Here is a 9,832-nt window from a genome sequence, read left to right as displayed (position 1 = left end):
GCCTCATAGATCTACTCCGTGCTCAACTCAACTTTTTTTTGATTTATACTCAAACATCTCTGCGAATTATTGACTATCGTAATAATCGCGCGACACAACGAATCGATAATGAAATTCATTGCCAACTCTTTTAATAATCGATTTTTATCGATTTGTTGTTGCGGCCCTAATTCTAATTATTGGACAAAAAACTTCCTCATGTAATAACCTAGAATACTGTTCAACACTTGGTGGCTGCTCTGTCAAGTCCTCGTTGTTGTCGGTTAGGAACCTGGGTGTGCTCTTTGATACCAATCTTTCATTTGAAAGTCACGTGATTCTGTAAAACTGCATTTTTTCATCTTAAAAATAGTTCTAAATGATCTAATTTGCTCAATCTTCCTAACATTGTCTGGGAAGCAGACACACTCTGTCAGTGCAAATCAAGACTAAAAACACATCTCTTTGGCCTAGCATACACATAACACATTATAGGCTTCTATAATTCAATGTTAGGCTGCATAGTTTAGATCAGCCAGAACCGGGAACACTTCCCATTCATCCTGAATGATGTACTTGGTATAATCGTGGTTGGATAATTCCGGTTCGTGTGGCTACACAGGCAGACATGACAAAAAAATCTGTATTATACATTTTTAAGCCAGACATGTAGTTTGTTGAGGGTTGATTTGTGAAGAAGGACTACACGCCTGCGCATATATATATTCAAACTCGCATACCTATAGACTGAACACGTGATGCACATGTGCGAGTCGTCTGCGTTCACGGGTTTGCGTCTTTTGAGGTTTACTTTGCGCAGAGATAACGGATAACTCGAGACACCAGGCGCTGTTTTGTGCGGATGGGCGGCCGGAGCGCGTTGGGGTTTTTTCTGCTGGAACGGTGTTGTGTTAGCGGCCCCTAAGTTATGATCTTCGCAACGGAAGTGAATCAATCAAAACTAACTTTAGCTGAACAATAACTTTGTCCTAGAGCTGTGGTAAAGCCTAAACAATCTGTATTTCTATTATCACTGTAAAGCTGCTTTGAAACAATCCATATAGGTTAAAAGCCCTTTATAAATGAAGGTGACTTGACTTGACTTTAAATTTAATGTGCTCTCATCATCTTTAATCAACATAACTTGTAATGTTGATCCCTCCCTCTTGCAGGGACATTTCTTCTCTTCTCTGATGGCGTGTTTACTGGTGCGAGGGCGGAACAACCTGTCACTCACAAGAGATCGACCAATAGAAAACCACAACCATCCAATCAATTTCCAATGGACAAAATCAGATTCCACCCTACACTTTGTCTTGTTTGAGAAACCGTTTCACTCAGATATATGTCACAATAGGCAAAAACACACAATCACAACATCTGTTTCATGTCGACTTTAAGATTTGAAAAAGACGTCTTGATGGTTTAGCTAGTTAAGACTGGGGAAGCAGTATTTAAAGCATGGTGCTTCAGCAAGGGCCATCTTGAATTATTATTCAATTACTTATATGTTAGGTTGTGGAGGAAAAATAGGTTGCGAGAATATAAACATCTAAAAGTAATATCAAAACATAAACATCTACACCAACTGATATAAATGTTTATAGTTCCTTCAGAATATTTGACTCTTCTAAAGGTGCGAAAGAAAAGGCAATAAAAACCATCTTATTTTCAAATATCAAAGGCTGACATTTTTCACACATCACATGGGATGCACTATAAAAAGACATAAAAAACAATCCTAATGTGCTTTGTTCAAAACAAGACACTTCAAAACAAACAAAGGAATAAATTCCACAAAGGAACTTAAATGAGTGTGATTCGCTAGCTTTGCTTTTTTCCTCCTCGGATCTGTCACCACCATTATCATACATTCTATTTAATTCTGTTCTAACTGAGCGTACTGTCATTATGCTGCTTTGTTCCTACTGTGTGTGTGTGTGTGTGTGTGTGTGTGTGTGTGTGTGTGTGTGTGTGTGTGTGTGTGTGTGTGTGTGTGTGTGTGTGTGTGTGTGTGTGTGTGCGTGTGCGTGTGTGTGTGTGTGAGAGATTCAGGTACAGGGAAAAAATGTCCCCACATCTTTGGCCATATCCGAAATCCTTGTACTTGTGGGAAATTTTTTTGGTCCCCATGAGGAAAACATCTTATAAATCTCACTAAATTATGTTTTTTAACAATCTAAAAATTCAGAAAGGTTTCTGTGATGGTTAGGATTGGTGTAGGTGGATAAAATTTATACAGTTTGTACAGTATAAAAGTCATTATGTCTGTGGAATGTCCCCATAAAACATATGGAAACCCAACGCGCGCGTGTGTGTGTGTGTGTGTGTGTGTGTGTGTGTGTGTGTGTGTGTGTGTGTGTGTGTGTGTGTGTGTGTGTGTGTGTGTGTGTTTGCACGTGCGTGCGTTTTTGTTGTATATGAATGAAAGAGACATATCATTCTTTTCTCTTGTCTGGGTTTCATCCAGTTCCATCAGCAATGAGAAAAGCTGCTCATTCCCCTTTATAGAGGAATATGCAAATCAGAGAATGAAAAGCTGCAATTAATCCCCATTTTACACACTGGCATGGCAACAGCTGCAATCAATGTGTCGAGACAGCATTGTATTTACAGAGGTGGATTTTGTGTTTTCTAGGACCTAGATCAATGGTTTGATCAAGAAATGGCTGAAGCGAACAGTTTTCTTTTCTTTTTTTCTAGTCCACACACACACAAAAGAAGTGACAGTGTATTATATTTAGAGTGATCATTCACCCCAAAATCTAATGTCATTCCATACTTGTATGACTTTCCTACTTCTGCAGAACACAAAAGGAGACTTTTTTTTACTGGTCAAATTCAATTAATAAAGACTTCAATTTTGGTCTGTTCCGTAAAGTATGTCACCAATTTTATAGCTTTTATAGCTATAGGTTCATTTCAAGCTTGAAAGCCTCAGTCCCAATTTTTGTCATTGCATGGAAAAGATCAGGACATTATTCAAAATGTCTCCTTCAGTGTTCCAAAGATGTAAGAAAAACTTTATGCCTGAGACAGAAGCTATTTTGTAATGGAAACAAAGCTACAGAGCTGCATGGTTTGGTCAGACATCCAAAGCAGGAGTGAATTGATTACAATAGTAAAGTAAACATTATCCAGACACCGGTTTACAAAAGTTATTTTGCTTACATAAAACACGCCAAGCTCTGTCTCCGGACTGCGCCCTGTATCTAGGATCTGATGCATAACACAAGCAACAGGAAATGTGGCACTAAACTACACTCCAGTAAAATTACATCCCCACAGCTAAATTTCCAAGCCACATATTTGAACATTTGCCATGTGACACAAAATTTGAACAAACACAGTGCTTTCTAAAATAGGCAATTACTAGACTGAAGACTACTCTCTCTTTCTAACACTTGAAATAAACCTTACAGTGTTAAACGCTTTACATGTAACTTGTTTCTGCCTCTTAAACAATCTAGAAATATCAGCAGTCTGCGAAGTTTTAAGCAAGTTTATTAGTTTATTAATAGCTGATGATGAGTAATCTCTGTTTTAGACAGAGGAATCAGTAACTAATCTTATTCTCTTTTCAAAGAATTGCATAAACTTGCATTATGCACTGTGGGTTAAATGAGCACACAGAAACCCTTTCTGCCCCAAGGGTTCAGAGATGAAACACTCCACCAAATATCTAAAGAGCTTACAAGTGGAAAGTCCTCTGGTACAACGATCAGACATCATTATTTGCATCATTAATTGTGTAGTGCTATCAGAGCAGAGCTTATGTGAAATACTTTGAGCTATTTATACATTTACTTTGAGCCATTTAAATAAATAAATAGAGACCTCACTGCTTGGTTGCCTGTCTATAATTTATGGTTTCATTGTTAAAATCGACATTTATTCACCCCATGTTTTACCAAACTCATATGCAATGTGGAGCACAAATGGAGAACTTAAGAAGAATATTCACTCTGCTTTCCCACCCCCAGTGGACTAATGTAGAGAATAGATAATGAGGGTATAGTGGGCGATTTCAGACACAGCTTAAAAGTTAATGAACATGAAATTGAAACAATAAGAGATCGTGACATAAAAGTGAGTCAAGCTCCAAAAATTACAAAAAAAACCTATCGTTTCAACTCAAAGTAAGTATTGGTGCTTCCTTAAAATTTTAGGTTTAGTCAACTTGTGACAACTTGGTTATTTGAGTTGACTAAACTTATTTATATTTATATTAAGGCAGCACGAATACTTACTTTTTAAGTTAAAACATTTTTTTTACAGTGTATAATGCAATTAGTCCATTTGACTCATGCTTATATCCAAGTCTTCTGAATCCATATGATAGTTCAGAGGAAAAGACAAAAAAAAAACTTCCATCATATGTAAAGGATCTTCATGCCCAATCGGTTTAACTTGCGCTACAGGCTAAACCTTTAATTACACACTGTTTAAAAGTTTAGGGTCAGTATGACTTTTTTTTTTTTTAAAGAAATTAATAATTGTATTCATCAAGGATGCATTAAACTGACCAAAAGTGAGTAAAGACATTTTACATTGTTACAGACAAATTCCATCTCAAATAAATGCTGTTCTTTTGAATGTTCTATTCATCAAAGAATACTGAAAAAAAGTATCAAGGTTTCCACAAAAACATTAAAAAGCTGTTTTCAGCATTGATAATCATTATAAATGTTTCTTAAGCACCAAATCAGCATATGAGAAAGATTTCTAAAGGATGGCACTGAAGAATGAAGAAATTATGCTGAAAATTTAGCTTTGCCATTACAGTGATTTTAAAATATATTAAATAAAAAACAGAAATTTTTTTAAAAATTTGACTAATATTTCACAATATTGCTGTTAGTACTGAATTTTTTATCAAATAAATGCAGCGTTGATGCGCATAAGAGACATCTTTCAAATCTTACGGATGCCAAAATTGTATCCATTTAAAAACAACAAAAATCAATAATAGGCAGCAGGTGACAATCTAATGCTAATGACAATTTATTTGTGAATGAAACAAAGCTGGGCAACACAGCAATCTGGAAAACATAAGAAATCGTATGTCTTAGAAATCTCAGTTAAGGTGACAAGGAAACATCAATTTGATGTGGCTTATTCTTGAATGTCCATTCTCACAGTTAACATAACACTCCATAACACTCACAGACTCTCATATGCCACATAGTAGGCTATGAAACATCATCTTGTTATCCAACTGGTCAAATGTAATTATGTGCATGGTGAGTCATACTTATCTTCTGTATTAGAGAATGACATCTCTAGAAGGGGTAAAATTGCATATCAAGAATCAGGGGCCTCATTTACAAAACTCTGCGTAGGATCCTTACTAAAAGTGTACGTGCGCCCGAAAGCCAAAAATGTCGTACGCACAAAAATATTCAGACTTATAAAACCAGAATCTGCGCAGAATTGACTTTATAAATGCCAGTTAGCGGAAGACTGTGCGCACATGCGTCTCCTCCCCGAAACAACCATAAATGGAGCTTACAACGCCTAGTTTTACTATGCATATCCTCATCTGCATATCATTTGCATTTGATTATTCATCCACGTGATAACATGTTTAACGGTATCAGACAGGTGTCAGACACACGAAAATATGAAATACGGATGTCATTAATAAAAAATTATTTAATAGCCTATCCTTGCCTTGTTTTTGAATAAATAAATCAAATAGTGTAAAATACATTTCAGATAAAGGTTTTCTCAATCTTTTCCACTGGCCAAATAGTACTTTTAATAAATTTCTATTTTTAATGGAAAAAGACAGACCTTATTGTGCATCATTTGCACAAAATTATTTTCTCAGACAATCTGCGATTATCATGATAAGCAATTAGTCTCTGTAGTTAAAACATTATAACATAGCATGCCAGAGGAAAAGTGTTCAAAAGCATTGCATTCACAACAAATATTTATATTTATTGAATATACAAATGTTGTAACTTCTCACCAAGCCTATCACGAAGCAAACGTCCATCCCTTCTTAAATGTCCGCGCCAGCGAGCGCGTTGGGCCGTTTAGTGAAACTGATGCAGCCTTTCTAAATCATTATACGTCCTAATCATAAATAGGCCTACAGTGCATGTTCACAATACAGTTTAAATAAATAAAATAATGATTTCAACAATTTTTTACTTCTGATATATACAAACATTTAAATATGCCATTTTCATTAATTGTGTTAAACACTTAAACTACATGAAATCATTACTGAGAAGTTACAACATTTTTATATTCAATAAATGTAAATATTTGTTGTGGATGCAATGCTTTTGAACACTTTTCCTCTGGCATGCTGTGTTTTAATGTTTTAACTACAGAGATTAATTGCTTATCATGATAATAGAAGATTTTCTGAGAAAATAGACCTTGTTGTGCATTATTTGCACCAAACTATCTTTTTCCATTAAAAATATAAATCAATTAAAAATACTATTTGGCCAGTGGAAAAGATTGAGAAAAACTTTCTCTGAAATGTATTTTACACTATTTGATTTATTGAAAAACAAGGCAAGGATAGGCTATTAAATAATTTTTACTAATGACATCCGTATTTCATATTTTCGTAATGTCTGGAACCGTTAAACATGTTATCACGTGGATGAATAATCATATGCAAATGATATGCAGATGAGGATATGCATAGTAAAACTAGGCGTTGTAAGCTCCATATATGGTTGTTTCGGGGTGGAGACGCATGTGCGCACAATGTTATGATGACTGGGATTTATAAAGTCAATTCAGCGCAGATTCTGGCGTACGCACGGTTTTATAAGTCTCAATTTTTGTTTGCGTACGCCATTTTCGGCTTTCGGGCGCACGTATACTTTTAGTAAAGGATCCTACGCACAGTTTTATAAATGAAGCCCCTGGTCTTGTTGACCCATAGAATACAGTAGATGGCCATACCCACTAAACACTTCTAGATAATTCACACAATCTACCCATCATCTATCTATTCATCGATCTGTTTTCAGAATCGAACGTCAATAATGTATATAGCACTTGGAAGGCTTGTATGCTGTTGTGCAAATATTCATGTGCACATCTCAAAATAGTCTGATTTATGTTCACCCCAGTTTGTTAAAAACACATCATGCTCGAGGGTTCGACTTATTTTGAAGCTCACTGAAAACAACCTTGATTGTTGAATATTACCATTTTTGACGCTGCTAAAAATGCTGCATGTTTTACATATAAAACTAAAGATATGTTTGAAAATATTAAATTGGGAAGAAAGACATTTTATGAGTGTTCACAGATATGACGCCAGCGTGAAGGAAGTGTCAGGACTGGGACGTGATGACAGGCTGTACGAAGTGACACTGATTTCACTAGAAGTGACATTTATGCCTTTTGGTTCCCAGATGGGCCCACTTGTCTGTGGAATCAGCTTTCAGAATTAGAGTACTTTGTTATTTTGCATTATTTAAAGATAATCTCCACATAGGTCTAACACTGAACAATACTTTATTTGTATACATAATGAACAACGATATTTCAATTAACCAACACTATGATGTCGTTATTAACTGAAGGTTATAGCCAAGATAATAGAATTTCTCTCTCTTAATTGGTTCAAGGAAGAACCATTAAAACAGTGTCCTATCACCTTCTTGCAATCTTGTTCCTCATGACAGAATGCAGGTCAGACCATCTCATGGGAGTAACGTCTAGACAATACAACAAATCATTGCGAGAAACTTTTCCTTCTCCCCAAGTGCTGTCTGGCAAGGAACAAACTATGAAATGACAGAGTGGTGACTTATGAATATGATAAATTTAATTACAGTGCACTCTGTTTTCATAGAATATAGGCTACCCTAAGAACAGCAGCGGCAAGATAGTCATTATGTTTTCTGAAAATAGGACTATTAATATTAATTGAAAAGTAACTAATGATACCGACAAACAAGTAACTGATATTTATGTTTTCCATAAAGGAATTATGCTTAGGGCACCAAAATGGCTAGCAGCAGAACTGAACATACTAGACATTCTAACAGATATTCACATGGTAATAGAAAGCTAATTTAACAAAGTACAATTTAACTAACTGTTGTTATATTTTAAGAAAAAGTTGAATCCCCCAATTTCCAAATCTGAGCTGCATAATTTTCATTTTCCTTCAATACTATCATAGATATAAACACTAGATGTCCCCTTGGCTACGGCAGTTCATTGGAACAAATGCGTCAATAGAGCCGCCATCTTGAAACAGGGGAGCCCCTCATCAGCGTCAATGTAGGAAAGGGTCTAACGGAAATAAAATCACCATAATTAGTCATGAAAGCGGTTGTCTAGTTGTTTTGGTTCGTTCCAATGGTCAGACATGTATTTATTATAGAGTCCAGAGAATGTTTTAAAAATTTACAAAAATTCACAATCTTGTGAAATGTAATCCCTTGCTGTCTGGTTTTTAGATTTCGTTCGTGTGAACATCCATACGCATCACAAAAGTCCAGCATCATCCATGAATTCAGCGTTACCTAGCTACTTCCTATGACAAGACCCCTGTTTCAAGATGGCGGCGGTTTTGACGCATGCTTAGAACCCCAAGGCGACATCTAGTGTTTATATCTATGCAATACTATGTCTGGGATTGTGCTGTAAACTTTGGTTTTCTCCGGTCAATTTTTTACCGGGCCAATCAGCGAACAGAGGGAGTGGCTGAGAACGATGACGTTGATGTTGTGCGTTATTTTGAGTTGTAGTTCAGTAATGGCAGAGGAGAAAGATGCGAGGGAAGCCATTCGGTCTGTTGTGGCAACGCTGCCGAATATATCAAGAAGTTGAAGCTGGAGCAAGAACAGTCTTTGCTTAGTATTGTTGGTGGCCATGATGTTGTGGCCCTCCTCCCCACGGGGTTCGACATGACATACGTCACGACCAAACATTAGCGATTGGTTATGGCAGATCCAGAGTGACTTTGGGCAGATCCAATAGTTTTAGACTTCAATAGAGTACCTGCCTACATGGAAGTTAACGCTTGTCAATGGAGCGGTGCCAAACTCTATGTACAAATGAAATGTACGAGGCTATTATATTAACTCCACAGACAATAAATAAAATGAGGCATTTATTGTGATCATATTCATAAAATAAATGAGCTTCTATAGAGCGGACAATATACAACCAGGGATGTTTTATTTTTACTAAAAACCATAGAATTTGCTTTAGGACATTCTAATCGTATTTTATCACTCTTGTCAGTTATGGCAAAATTATTTGTTGCTGAACAGCAGGGTCTTTATAGACAGCACATAAACCTCGTTGTATGGTGTTATATTACATCTGTGGTGAAACCCATTAAAGTTTATTAGATTAAAGAATTACACAAACAACGTTGTGCAATATAATTACTTTTATTTCTAGATATTTGATATAGGTATAAAGACCCCAACTGCCAGCATTAAATTGCATGAAATTATCACGTTGCTTCTTGCAAGTTTGAGGAAACTCGTATACAGGAGACTGGGAGGGTGTAAACATTTGTCTGTAACTTTTGCTTTATGTAGCCAATTTCAAACTTTATATAATATTCCTAGTATGTTTATTTGCTACCCATCAAAGTGTTTTAGTTATTAAGTCTACAACATATCCTTAAACGGTGTAAATAGATGTTGAATACAAAAGAACTCAGTATTTTGTGTTGAATAAGCAGCAGGAAACATGTATGTACTGAGTAAACTGAATTTGATGAATAACATTTTTGAGGTATGCAGGTGTGTATGAATATGGGAATGTATACATCTGAATGCCTTCTCCATTTTTCCTTTGACCCATTGATGGTAAATTATGAAAGAGAGGATAATTTGGTCCGGGA

This window comes from Siphateles boraxobius, unplaced genomic scaffold (assembly GCF_051911475.1).
Source record: "Siphateles boraxobius isolate OS27281-9 unplaced genomic scaffold, OSU_SipBor_1 6, whole genome shotgun sequence".
In the NCBI taxonomy this organism is placed as follows: Eukaryota; Metazoa; Chordata; class Actinopteri; order Cypriniformes; family Leuciscidae; genus Siphateles; species Siphateles boraxobius.
The sequence above is the reverse complement of the archived record's forward strand: the minus strand, read 5'-3'. Positions refer to the sequence as shown.